Here is a 13,379-nt window from a genome sequence, read left to right as displayed (position 1 = left end):
AGGTATTCTCATTATATGCTAATATTAGAAGAACTGTCATATAAAAGAGACCTTCATGGGCCACTGTGGTGGACAGTCCTTCTCCAGCCTCCATGCCTTTGCATTGGCTGTCCCCTGAGTGGTGAAAGCTTTCACTCCACCCTCTGAGTCTTGGAATCATTAAATGCCTTTTTAAGACTGAACAAGACTCACTTTCTTTCTTTGTTCTATATATAATGGAAAAGTTTTTATTGTAGGAGAAGTGGGAGAAATGCACACAGTTTAGATGATTCCAACTTTGTGGGCAACATCTAAAGCACCACAGTCTGGAGCAAGATGATCATAGGCCTTCTCCTCCCCATCAGGCCGGGTCGGGGTCTTGATCTGGGCCGCGTCAATGTCCTATAGCTTCTTTTCTGCTTGTTGGTCTTGATGTCCACAGTGAAAATGAGTCTCAAAGCAGACTCTGGGGGCAAAGAAAACTTAATATGGCGTAGGGATCAAGCTTGTTTCTCTGAGGGACACTTTCCCAAGGGTATTTGGGTGAGCTTCAAGGTCTTAGTGTCTCCAGTTGACAGAAGGTAGGAGATGTTATGATTTTTATGTGGCTATGGATGCTGTTCAACACTACCTTTGGCCTTCGAGGCTTGGACTTAGCTTTTATTTGGGGGGAGAGAATTGCTTCCTTCTTCACCTTTAGTGCCATTTTAGGGAAAAGTCCAAATCACTTTCTAAAGGAGATTTCTGTACTTTTACTGCAGCTGCTTGGTTTTCACATACATTTTTATGTATATGTGTGTGTACATATATACATATGCACATACATTTCTGTTTGTATGTGAAAGATTATATTTATATAGTATAATCCTATATATTTGTATATGGTACATATACAGAGATAGATCTATATGTATATGTCTATGTAGTGTGTGCGTGTATATATATTTGTGCATTGTGTTACTATGTGTGTGTGCACATGAGTACACACATGTATTTGGGGAAGGCAACATTTCCATTTATTCCTCCAGCAAAATGTAACATCTTTGAGAATAAGGCTTTTTTCTCCTTTTATTTTCCTATCTCCAGTTCCTTTGACAATGTTCTTAATAAATGCCTGGTGATTGATTGTTAATCAGTGTGCAGAAGTGATTTCTTTTTATGTAAATGGCCCTGGGGGTGCCTCCCAGCCTTGAAATTTATCCAGGGAAGAAAACTTTAGATGGAGAAGAATTTGAGAAGATGTCCACATGGGTTGAATTGGACAAGAACAAAAACAACTCACACGACATAAACTGGGACATTACCAGCTGCAGCAGATGCTGCAAAGGGGCTATAAACATCCATAATGCCTGCAGTTGTGCCAGCCTATAGTGTGGGGGCAGATCCCTTCAGAGCTCAGTGCCCAACATAAAGCCAGAGGATAAATAGCCCTTAGAACTCTATCCCCTCGAAGGCCGGATTCTGTCTGCCGCCGCTGCAGCGATGCCCGGAGTTGGAGGGGGCCGTTAGGTTACACAACAGATGCCATCTTGCTGGGTCTGCTGTGCACCTGCCATCAATCCCATGGCTCATCCTTTTTGCCCTTCAGTTAGGAGAGAGTGTCAGAAAGCAAGGGTACCGTTGATTCTTGCTCACTTGTCACCTGTGCTCCATTTATGTTTATAGGTCTATTTTCTTCATGATAATGAGTTCACAGGGTCTGGAATGCTGAACAAATACTTTCCCAGGGATCTAAACCTGACAAGTGGTCATCTTGACTCTTCTTAAATTCATGTAATGGAGGGGGGAGGTGTATCCCCTTCCAAGGAACTGAATTATATGAGCTGACATTCTTGGAGTACTTTAAGACTTATAAAGCACTTTACTTACATCATCTCACTGGAAACTCATAACAACCCTGTGGGCTAAGTCTTATAGGTATAATTATTATTAGAATTTTATGGATGGAGCTGCTGCTCAAGGAAGTTAAGGGACTTGTCCATTATTGCAGAGATAGCTAGCTAGCATTTAACAGGGCTTTATGGTTTGCAAAGCACTTTACAAATAGAACCTCGGTTTATCCATGAGAGGTAGGTTATTATTATTGCCTCCATTTTATGAGGGAGAAAACTGAGATAAATAGAGGTTAAGTGAATTGCCCAGGATTACACACCTAGTAAATATCTGAAGCCATATTTGAACTCAGGTCTTCCCAACGCCAAGTCTACTGCTTTATCAATAGTGCCACCTAGCTGCTATGAGATAACAAATGATCCTAATACATTTTTATCCCAGGTCTCTTGATACCCAAGTCCAGGTGTTTCCCGCTGACACTTTGCCACTTGTCTGAAAAATAAGAACAATTTCCAAATAGCACGGTTTTAACTCCCTCTCTTAGCTCCTCATCAGTACCCTTTCTACCAGCTATGAAAGCGAGGAGCCCAGACTTCATGTTGCAAATAGATAAGCAGGAAGTTGTGAAATAAAAGGACAATTTTCTTGTTGTGTGTGTTAATTGCCAAAGAACATGTCCCGAACCTGAAAACCATTTAGGAAGATTAGATGAGAAGCTTGCTGTTATACATCCCAATGCATCCTGATTATAAAGGAGAACTGTTCACTATCTGAAGCATGCTATACTCATGCTTGAATTCCAGTTTCTTCCCCTGTAATGAGAGAACAACAAAAGGGAACATTGTTGGAGATTGTGGGATTCTATGTGGTCGTCTTGGTCTGTTCCTATAATTGTACAGATAAATTGACCCAAAAACCCAACATCCTTAGCATCGTGGCCAACTGTAACAGCCGATCAGAGTAGAGTTAGATGAGCCCCTGAATTACAGAAATCAGGGCCGGAAGAGGCTTCAGAGACTGTCTAGACCACTCAGTTGCTCTACAAATATTCTGACAAGTAGTGACTGCAAACCTCCAGCCAGAATAAACCATTTACTGGACTGCTTTTATTTATGTCTACCTCCCTTTCTATCCTTACTCAAGCCTCCTTGTTGTGTCCTCTAAGACAAAGCCTAAAAACACCGATTACTCTCCCATGGAAGAATTCAGTCTTCAAGTTACTTTCAGAGTAACTTGAAGACAATACTGAGCAGACCAGATAAGAGACAAAAGTCTGTTTTTTGTTGTTTTGTCAGATCTCACCGTGAACTCAACTTGAGCTTGAACCCCGCAGAAATAACAAAGAAGTCTAGTTACAGCCTCTTATACATAGGAAATTGATTGTTTGAAACCAAGGCAAACATTTTATGTTTTTCCAACAAAACTGCATCTTCTTTGAGGAAAACGCTATAGATTGTCAAAGTCTTTCTGAATCTCCTATGTCAAACATGGCTTAGTTCAGTGTCTTCTCGGGATCTGACAGGCACCCCTCCTCTGCCTTTATTTAAGTCATTGATAACTTTTTAAAAACCACTGATAACAGCTCTCTGGGCGCAGTTCCACTGGAGGCCACCTGTCAATTTAGTCCTGAAAATATCAATGATTATTCTTTAAACGTGTCCATTCAACCAGTTCAGAATACATCCAACTGTACTATTACGTAGTCAACATCTCTCCATCTTTCTCCACAATAGCATGAAAACCTTTTTCAATTGCTTTTGATAAGGCTTACAGGCTTGACTGCAGGGAGCTGTTTGCCACTGAGCTATGCTGGAGCTGCATTATGAGGCAACAAGAGCAGTGGGAAAGTTAAGCAGGAAGGATGCTGGAGTTTGGTGATGGGAGTAATAGGCTACTGCCCCAATAAGCCCTGTAGCAGATTCAGAAGGCGGTTCTGTTTCAGATAAGCCGTGGGTCTTTCAGTGATTGGATCCTGGGAAAGCTTTGAAAAGTGGTGATTTCTCAGTGTGTCTCTCCCAGTATCCCAACCCTTCCTTGCAAGGCAGCTAGTGAAGGGATGCCTGTGTGTGTGCGCTGTATTTCACTTCCACATTAGACATATATTTAAAACTGTTAAGTCTAACTCTTTCATTTTACAGATGAGAAAACTGAGATCCAAGATTAAGTAATTCACGTAGAGCTAGGAAGCACCCAAGGCATGATTTGACTCAAGATTTCCTAACTCCTCCAGAGTTAACACTTCCCACTCTACCACTTGTGTGCTGTCGTTACACTTCCTACTTCCTTCTTTTCTTGGGGTCAGGCTTCCAGAACTATGTCAGTCTATAATAAGGCTTCCCTGGGAAAGCTTCAATAACTACTTAAAAGAAGATGCTCCGTCAAGTTTGGAGCAGATTGGAGAGCCCCAAGTGTGGTGCAATCCCAGGGACGCCCATGCATCCTCCCAGGTTCTAGTTGAGCACAGATTTCGTTTTAAGCAGTTCAGACATCTCCCACAAAATTTCTCTGCTGCCCAGCTTTAGAAGGCCCTCCTGCAAGCAGGTAATCAGGCTAAGGTGCCCGGGTCAGCTCTGGCAAGAATATACGTCTCGCTTTGGCTCCTTCCTCTTATTTCCCAAGCTCTACGTCTGTCATTAATCTCCGCTATGGGGCCCCGTCCAAGCTTTTCAGCAAATCTGTGTTCATGAAATACATTGGATCGCTCTCATCGATCCAGGCTCTGACATCTTCAACAGTGTTGGAGAATTGGGAGTGACCTGAAAATTATCAGCATCCCGTTTTTAATGTCTGACCTTAATGTGGTCACCAGAATCTTAACACAAATCAAAGTGAGCGGTATACATTAGAGGGGAAAAAATTCTTCTAAAGGTGGGCTTCACTTCTCCCTCTGGGGCACTCCTTTAGGCTTAAAAAAAAGGCCAGCAGGGAGACCTGGGTCCAGCCATAACAATTTTATAAGCACTGTTGGAAGATGGCCATGATTGGGAGCAAAGACACCTAACTAAGGCATCTTGGCAGGAGGAGAAAAGAGACTAAAACTTGAAGTCAGAAATGTAAGTTCAAATCTTAGCTGTACAATTTGCTATCTATGTGATTTTGGGTAACTCTTCTGTAAAAAGAAAGGAGATAAACTAAATGTCCACTAAACCCCTGGAGGCTATCATAGTGATCCCAAGATGTGGCTCACAACATCCTCTCTGCTCTTATACCATTCCTCTCTATACAACACTCTGTAGTTCAGTCTTTCCTGTGCATGCCATGTGATCTCACGCCTCTACCCTTTTTTCTTACATGGGAAATGCCATTTTTCCTTTCCTAGGCTGCTGAATCCTTGTCCATCCAAGCTCAGATGTTATCTTCTCTAGGAAATCTTTCTTGATGAGCCCTGTTGATAATGACCTTGCCTTTCAGATCTTACTTATCTCACTTATGAGACCATGTTGTGATTCTCTATATTTGTCTTCATTATCTAACATACTTTGAGTCCTAAGGGAGCTGGACTTATCCCAGATCTAACCTTCTTATCTCTCCTGGTGTCCAGCACAATGTCTTGCACATGGCCAACACATGAAAAATAGTTGGGGGGGAAATTATTTTTTTAAGAAAAGAAAAATAAAAACAACTGTGGGATGAATACATGAAGACTGAATGACTGCTTGACATTGCACAGAAATTACAATGGGACGGGTCCATCTACAAAGGAGTTCACATTGTTGTAACACTTTGCAGTTTCAAGATATGCTTATGCTTAGAGCTTCTTCTGATCTTCACATAGGAGATAGAGCTATGAAGGAAGCAGAAAAAGGAATAGTGCTCCATACAGTGGAAAGTGTACTGGGTTTGCAATCAGAAAGATTGAGATGGAATTCTAGAACTGATAATAAAGTTAATAATTATGTTAACTAAATCTTGGGATGTAATGACCTTCATGATCTTGGGTGAACCCCCCTGCCCTCAATGGACCTCATTTCTTAATCTATAAGTGAGAAGGGTTTGAGTAGATACCCCTAAAGTCCCTCTAGTTGCATAGTGAAGTAAGAGTAATGGCTCTGAAGGCAGGAACACTTGAGACAAAATCCAAGCTTAGACATTTATGAATCTCAAGCAAGGTACTAGACTTCTGTCTGACTCAACTGTAAAATGGTTCATGAGGCTCCAATGACATCATTTTTATAAATCTCTTAGCATAGAGCCTGACATTGTAATAAGCACATAATAAATATTTATTTCCTTCCCTTCCCTCCTTTTCTATCCATTCCTTTATTTCAAGCTGCAATTCTCTGGCTCTTTTCATAACTTTTTTTTCCCATTTCATCACTCTTTTTTTTTATAGATGAGAAACTAAAACTTTCCCAATGAGCCAACCCAGGTGCCTACACAAGTTTTCACATCCTCCATTTTTCCTGAATTTGTTGTCATCCTTATAACTATTCTGATGTCCGTGTTCCTCCAATGAGGCACTGATAGAGAGGTACAAAAGAGATGAAGGATGCTGTCAAATTAGTGAAGGACTTCACCTGGCCTGCCTTCAGGACAACATGATATTTACACAGCCAGAGAGTTAGTTCCCTTCAACATGCAATATTATCTGGAGTCCAGAGTAGATGCTATTTTATCTCAGATCTGTTTGCTTTCCTTGAGGCTGGCTGGCTAGAAGGTTCAGTAAATAACATCCCTAAAGCTCTCCTAGCCCCCAAGCTTGCGAAGAGCCCACTCCTAGTGTCACTCCCCCAAAGGGATTTTTTCATTCTTCCCTTTGCTAGGTGATTGAGGCCAGAGGGTAGGTGAACACTGAACACAGACGTGCAGACTCTGCCTTATCAAGCAGCACCTCCCCTGAAATGAAAAGGCACAGTGGAATTTCTTTTTCCAGTTTACAAAAGCCTTTCCTCATATCACTTTGAGAGTTATAAATAGTTCTCTCTCTTAAAGATGAAGGCTCATAGAAGTGGGCCAATTCAGCAACAGTAGAACCATGCCTAGAACCAAATCTTAGTACCCAGTTACATTACTCCATCTGCTGCATGATGCAGCCCCTCAGTAATTAACAGTTATAAGGAGAAAGGAGCTTAGATCACGAGACCTTCTACTTGGGAAGGAATCCCCTCCTGCAATCTAGAGATTTGCCCAGGATTTAGAGCTGAAAAGTAGCTAAAAGTTCAACTGCCTCCATTGGCAAGATAACAAGATGAAATCCCAGTGAGCAAAATAATTTAGTTCCAGGGACACATGGGTATTTAATAGCTGAGGTATGATCCAGCTTCCATCTTTGAAAAGGCCAGAGTCTAAACCATCCAGAACAGATGGCTTCCTCTCTGGGAAACAGTTGCCAGAAGTAGAAAATCCACAGCTTCTGGCATTTTTTTAATCAAAAAGGAGATTTACAAATTGTTCATAATCACATTTTTTTTCCCATCACCTAACAAGGCACCAAGAGTTCTACAAATATTCATGAACAACATATAAGTTTCTGATCAACACAATATTCCCAAATTATCCTGGTTGCTTTCCCATATGTCTTTCCTTTTCTCAGTTCTTAGTTTCATCTTCTAGGTTTATTTCCCTCAGAGCTTCAAGTCCTTCCTCATCAATCTCCTTCCTTGCAATCTGGCCTCCCTCTCCCTTCCTTCACTTATGGTTTTTTTTTTATCTTCTTGGCCAATTGGATCCCACTACGGATGGTCCACATAAAGACTCATTCTTCCAGTTTCTTCCTCCCAATGTCCTTTCTTTGAACAGTTCCTGCTTCTCATGGTGGTAGGTTTGTGATCATTCTGATTATTCTCATTTCTCTAGGACTTTCTGGTTTCCAAATACTCTCTAAACATTTTCATCAAACAAGTAATCTGGGGAAGGGACAGCCAGTATAAGTTTCATGATCTCCTTATTACACAAGAAAGAGCACTTCCAAAATGCTGACATAATTGTCCAATTCCGTACATCTAGGCTCTGAGTTGGAAGTTTAGCCTGAACTCTTAAGTCCGATGATCTCGATATGAGGTTGAACTGCCTCTTCCAGTATCAATGGTGTGTGCTCATATTTAATCAACTTTCATCGCTTCCAAGAGTATGCCTTTGAGCTTCTAAATTTCACAGCTTATAATGATAATTTATACACATGAGACACTTACTACATACTTTCTGATTGACTCATTGGTTTAGAGTTTCTTCTTTGGGGCCATTTTCATGCTTTTCCCCTTTTATTTTAGGAGATTTTATTTCCACTTTTCATAGCCCTTTCAGGAGCTGTACAAGCCTGGCTTCCTTTTGCCAGTGTGTAAGTCAGTGTCTCCTTGACATCAACACCCACACTGTTATCAAACTTCCAAATTACCCAGTGATTGTCAGAGTCTCTGTTGTAATGATACAATTAAAACCTCATCAACAGGGAATGAAAAGTCACCACCTGCAAGATACCTAACCTGACTCCATCATGCAAAGAAATTTGAGAGGAAAAAAACCATAAAACTTTTTTTAATCTAAGAAAAATTTTGGACACACACACACACACACACACACACAAAACAAATCTCATTATATCTAAATTTATAGTCTCCACATAGTCTCTTAGAACTAGAAGGAATATTTGCGATGATATGACTCAAATTTTTCCTACAAGGGAAATTAAGACCTATGAAGGGGAAATAACATTCCTTTCTTTTAATGAATAAAGAAAGCATTTATTAAGCACTTGCTATGTGAAAAGCATTATGCTAAGCACTGAGAACAGTAATAGAAAAGTAAGACAATTCCTGCTTTCAAATAGCACACAACAAATGAAAAGTTTTAGCTGCAGATCAGAAAGGTTCCTATGGTCCTTAAGGTACTTGGACAAAGCAAATGATAACACCTTTTCTTCGATGCTTGCTCTATCAATAAAATCATAGCAATAGTTTATTACTAAAAAGCAAAATTAACACCCATTGAGTTAAAATGATTTGATTGTTCAAGATGTAATGGATTGAGAAAAATGTATGGCCTATTGGAAATGTGGCTTCAAACTTCAGCTTGGTCTATTATTAAAATGTTCTTAAACCCATAATTCATCTTCTCTGTACCTCAGTTTCCTCATTTGTAAAATGAGAGAATTATACAATATAATCTCTAGCACAACTGTATCATCTGAGCTTGACTTGCAATTCTGTGCTTCCTGTTCCATCACCACCAAGTCACTTAACCCCTTTTCTCCATACTTCTTTCCTGCTTTCCCTATGAAATACCACCAAGATTGCTCACTTCCTCTTTCTCCATCCCCCTTTTATGTATGTCTTCCCATATTAACATAAGCTCTCCTCCAAGGCAGGGACTATCTTAATTGCATGTGTCAGTATCCCCAGAGGTTCGGATAGTGCCCGGCATGTATAGGGCAGATTCTGTCTCTCTCTACCCATATATTTGTGCCCTCCCTGTCACTTAGACTGTCTTCTCGTAGCTAAGTAAATCCTTAGATAGCTCCATGTGGTTTTCTCTGAAAGAAAGCAGATCCTTGAAGACAGGAGCCATTTCACTCTCACCCATCCCAGTATCTCAAAGGTGATTGATTAATGGATCTGTATGAAATTCTTGTCATTGTCATTGTTGTTGTTGTTATTCTTCATCAATCCAGGACTCGGTTTTGGTTGACAGTGGTCAAAAAACCACCAGATAAGCATGCCCTTTTATAGCCCGCCATTAATCCCTGTTAACTGATTTACATCTTCTGATAGGAGGATGTTCTACACTGAGTCATTCCTACTATCTCCTTCTTGTGGCTAAAGGAATCTATTGAGCCAGCTGCCTCAGAGACAGAAAGGGCTTCTTGCTGGACATGAAAAAGAGGAAAACTTACTACTCTGACCAGTATTTGCCCTTGTAGGACCCTAACCACTAAGCAAATGTTTATAACTGTTGTGAAGCACAGATACACACAGAAAGCTAAATATTGGAAAGCAGAACTCCCATCCAGATCCAAGATAATGACCTTCTTTTCTGGTGTGTGGACAGGAAAGGTGTTCTGGGGAGATGAGCGAGACTACCTTATTGTCATGGCAACTGCCCACAATTTTGCCAGCAGCTCCCACTGCCTTTGACTATGTGAGGGGGGCTTATGGAGGATTAACCAGCTAAACCTGAGATGCCATTTCTTTAGATGAGCTGTGTCCTCAGTGTCCCTAATCCCACAACGCTTCATTAATGCTCAAGGGATGCATTCATCATCCCACTGATGCCTGTGCTGCATCCGTGTGCAAATGGGAATCTGAGAATTAAAATAAGATAAATTGTTGGACTGGATTGCAGAGTTAGCAATCAATGAATACAGGCTTATCATACATCAGATCAAGTTAGGACAAGAAAAACAAATTGACTTAGGGAAGAAGGAACGGGCCAGGGATCATGAGACACAAGTTATCTCTTTAGTTTGTTGATGAACTTGCTATGTGACCTCAGACAAATGACTTAACTTTTCTATCCCTTGTTTGGCCAGCCAATAAGAGGGATGAGCATCCCTGTTCCCACTCTGCCTTCCAGGTGATCACAGAATCCCAGTTATTGCTTCCATCCAGAATAATATTTACCAGTGGTTTTCTTACTATCTGGATTTATCTGCGAAGCTGCAGCTCATTAACAAGAAGGGATTGTATATCCTCACTCTCCCTCACTTCTTTCATATATTCAGGTACCAACCAGTTATTTCTGCCCCCACAACAAAGTTTACATTTCAGTCTTTTATACTCAATGGCCACGTTCGGACCCTTGTTACCCCACACCTGAACTCTTGCAGTAGCCTCCTCATTGCTCTACCTGCCTCCAACCTCTCCCCGCCCTAATTTTGCCTACACAGAGCCATCAAAGTGATTTTCCTAAAATGCAGCATTAATCAACCTCCTCGCTTACTCAGCAAACTCCAGTGACTCACTATTGCTTTTAGGACCAGATATGAACTCTCTTGTCTGGTATTTAAATTTTCTGGAAACAGATTCTAGTCTACATTCCCAACCTGGCATACATTATCCCCTTTCCAGACACTCTAGAATCCTATCAAATTGACTGTCTTGCTGTTTTTCACACATGATACTTTACCTCTCATCTCCACACATTTGCACTTGTCTGTCTGCCATGTCTGGAAGGCGTTCGCTCACTGGAAATCTCTGCTTTCCTTCACTCAGCTCAAGCATCACCTTCTACATGGGGAGCCTATCCTGACTTCCCCAGAGGCTTCCCTTCAAAACACACACACACACACACACATTTATATACACACATGTACACATATGTGTACATATACATGTGTGCATGTGGGTAGGTGTTTGTATACATGTGTCCATATACATACATGTACGTGTGTATATGTATGTGTGTGCATGTGTGTGTATGTATGTGTTGTGTGTGTGTGTGTATATATATTGAATCAAAATTTTTTGAACTTAATTTTCTATATGGTACACATTCTTCTCAGTGTTACAAATACAAAGAAAGGTAAAATTCATTTTCCCCACAAAAGGCTCCCTCCAGTTTCCTTTAAGAACACTATCTTCTTGCTAAAGACTTTCAATTGTTCTTTTAAGTAATTTTGTCTCCTCCTCCAGAAGGGATTTTTAAAAGTTTTTACAAAAGGGATACTTACTGTGAAGATATAGCAAGGAATGAAGCACAAAATCTCCCCCCAAATCCAATAGAATTTTTTGCCTTCTATATGCCCATTTCATCCCTAGCTAGGGAGAGGAGACACACAGTTAAAGACACTGTTCAAAAATGATTTGCTCACTCGACCAGAAGGGATGGTACCTTTCCTCCAGTCTCAAAATTCTCACAATTTCCCCTCCTGAATATGGCATGGGTCATAGACAAGTGCTTCCTCACTTAGCTGGGCTAGACCTTCACTGGGCAGAATTCTTCCCAGGCTCCTCAAGGATAGAGGCTTTTACTCATGTCTCTTTCAGCCCTTTGGATCTCATAAGACCATAATTTGTTTGATTCCATCTCTCTAAACCATGTCACTTTATTAGGATTCTCTTGTGTCCTGGGATTGTATTTCAAAACTTCTACATAGCTCTGGTCTTTTTGTAATTCTTAGAAGGTCTCTGTGGTGGCAACTCAAAAATCTTGGGTGACCCTGTCTATGGCTCGTTGGTTTTTGTATTTTTTTAAGTTGCAATATTTTTTCTTTGACCTAGAGTCTTTGGATTTGGGCTATAATATTCTTAAGAGTTTTTACTGTAAAGCCTCTTTCAATAGATGATCAGTGAATTTTTTTTTCTATTTTCACTTTTCTCCCTGGTTCTAATAGATCTGGGCAGGGGTTTTTTCCTCACAATTTCTTGAAATATGTAGTCCAGAGTTTGGAGTTTGTTTGTTGATGGAGGGGAGAGGGGGGTGAGTATCTTAATGACTCTAATGAATCTTTGATTATTCCATCTTCATCTCTTTTTTAAGTCAGTTTTCTTTTAAATGTTATATTTTCTACCATTTTCTCAGTCTGTTTCAATATTTCTTGTTGTATCATGGAGTCACTGACTCGTTTGAACCATTAGTATCTGAAAGATGCCCTGACTAAGATTTTGTACCTTTTGTGCCAAGTTAATTCTACTTTCATTTCTTTTCTCCACACCTATTTCTTTTCCTATTCTTTTCTGTATACCACATTTTATTTATAATTTTAAAACTTTTTTTTAGCTTCTGCATCATTTCTTCTAAGAGCTATAATTGATCTTGTTGTCAAGCTCTGTTCTTCTTTAAGATTTTGCTTGTAGATGTCTGGGAATTATTTTCTTCTGGATTTGTATCTTCTCATCTTTATCAACATAATAGTTTTTATGGTGTCTTTTTATGGTTACTCATTCTTTTTTTTAATAAAATATTTCCATTATTTAACAAAACTTTTTCACTTATTTTCAAACTCATATAAGTTTCAGGGATTAAAACTGCTGAAAGACTGCTTTTAGGGTAATAAGAATGCTACTTTATCTAGCTATTCAAAAAGAATGGAAGTGTTTTCATATCTCTTATCTCATATTTTCTTACAGCATTAAGACACATCGAGATAAATCCAAAATCACACTGCAATTTGATTAGACTAGAATTCAGTACTTTAAGTTCGCAATCCATATTTCTTTCTATTAGATGAATGGCAAATAATTTGTACTTGTACAATCTTGCTTTTTAACTTGTTTGTTGCAAAGACGTGAGATGGTAAAGAATAATCTGAGGTGATTGTTGACAAGCATGATTTAATTATAGGTTATACCTCTAGAGAGAATTCCATTTTAAATTTTTGTTTTAACAGTATATTATTTTTCTAATTATAAGTAATTGGAACAAAACATACAGTTTTGTCAGATTTCTGAGCTACAATCTTTTCTTCCTGACTTTTTTCCTCCCCATGCTAGCAAGCAATCTGATACAGGTTATGTATATACATTCATTTTCAACATATTTTCATATGAATCATGTTGGGAAAGAAAAATCCTGTTTGCTCATTCTTTTACCCCCTCTTTCACAGATTGAAACTTTGCATTAAAGTGAGGCTCTGTTCATTTCTGGAGGGAATGTTCTGTACCTTGTATTCTCTTGGGTCCTGCCACAGTTTT

The 13,379-nt window shown here is 39.7% G+C and overlaps 1 pseudogene; it reads right to left on the bottom strand.

Annotated features, from left to right (window-relative positions):
- Positions 1-261: 261 nt before the first annotated feature.
- LOC127539329 (60S ribosomal protein L23a-like) lies at positions 262-685 on the bottom strand (annotated as a pseudogene).
- Between the last annotated feature and the right edge of the window lie 12,694 nt (positions 686-13,379).

The sequence above is a fragment of the Antechinus flavipes genome, chromosome 5 (assembly GCF_016432865.1).
Source record: "Antechinus flavipes isolate AdamAnt ecotype Samford, QLD, Australia chromosome 5, AdamAnt_v2, whole genome shotgun sequence".
NCBI lineage: Eukaryota > Metazoa > Chordata > Mammalia > Dasyuromorphia > Dasyuridae > Antechinus > Antechinus flavipes.
This window is presented reverse-complemented; position numbering and strand designations above follow the sequence as displayed.